The following is a 1,439-nucleotide window of genomic DNA, read 5'->3' as shown; positions in this document are numbered from 1 at the left end:
AGCCCTTTAGTCATATCTGTAATTTCCCATCCTAGTTTATGTTTTTAATTAAACTACTAAGTTCAGGACAGAGTGCATTTATAAATACAACAGTTAATGCTGTTTCAGTCCCTGCAGGAAATACTCCTTGTTGTATTTTGAGCCCAGAGTGTTTCACAAATAGTATTTCTAAGTGAATTCTGTCATCTGAAACTGGGTCATCCTTTTTGCCTGCAAGATTATGTGAGGGACCAATCAATTTTTTGTGGAAGAATCTTATGAAGTGAATTTAAATGGTTTTCAGCATTTTTTTCTAGCTCATTTTGGCCCTCCCCATGAGGAGGTTTTGAAGGAGTCTTTAATACCTTCCTCGCATTTGTCCCATTTTGCCCATCATTTTCACGCTTTGTAAAACCCTAATATCATGTGAGTAAACTGGCGAAGATTGGGGAGTCCTGGATCATAAGCTCGTATGAGGATTCTACATTCCTTAGTAAAGTTTTGAGGATTTTCCCATAAATCAAGGAAGTCCTTTACCATGGCTTTAAGCTTAGACCATGAGTAAAGGTTATGGCAAAAAGGCCTGGCTGATCAAAGGGTCTTGCTTTGTATGGCATCTAACTTCTCTTATCACCATCTTCAGGGTGAAAGGGTAATTTAGCAAAGAGGTTAGTGGACACTCAGAATATTTAGGCAGAGTTGTATAAAGAGAGGGAACGGTCAGGGTTAGTTCATGCAGAGTATAGTCCTCTTTCATCTGTTGCTTAAACTTATGTGTTTTTTGCAAAGACTCTTTTAAGGAGGCAGTTTTTAAATTTATTTAGTCTTGTAGATGCTCTGCATACCAATTAAATAATACATCCCATTGTTTTTCTGGGTTTTTCATTTTTTTTCTAATTTACCTTTCAAATAAATAATTTTATCCCACTTAAAACTTCCCCACTGTGGCCATCTTAATTTTACATTGTCTCTAGTAAGGTTAGCCCATTTTTCTGAAAATGGTTAAGGTATGGCTGCTGGGATTGGCTGAGACCCAGCTATTGTTACAGAAGCATACTCCTAAATTAGGTTTTCAGCTTGTTTGCCTACAAAGTTAGTTTGTGGTTTATTCATAAGAACGTCAGTTTGTGGGACTGGAGGGTTTCTCAGGCCAAATTTAGTTTGACTTAACATCCTATAAAAGAGACTATGATGAGATTCCAGTTGATAAATGGAGAAAAAATGAAAACAGTTCACACAACAGAAAATACAAATGGCTAATGAGGATTTTTTTATATTGTTAATTTTACTGAAAACAAAAAGGAATGTAAGTTTAAAATTGAGAAACCATTTTCACTTGCTGAATAGTTTAAAATATTAGGAAATATTTTATAAAATATTCATTCTTGGGTAGGGTAGGTTGTAGAATAGAAACTGCAGAGCCAGTGCATGTCAGAAGCACTGGTCCAGCCCACATTCAT

Source organism: Mandrillus leucophaeus, unplaced genomic scaffold (assembly GCF_000951045.1).
Source record: "Mandrillus leucophaeus isolate KB7577 unplaced genomic scaffold, Mleu.le_1.0 Scaffold1480, whole genome shotgun sequence".
Classification (NCBI taxonomy): Eukaryota; Metazoa; Chordata; class Mammalia; order Primates; family Cercopithecidae; genus Mandrillus; species Mandrillus leucophaeus.
Note: the sequence above shows the minus strand (reverse complement) of the source record.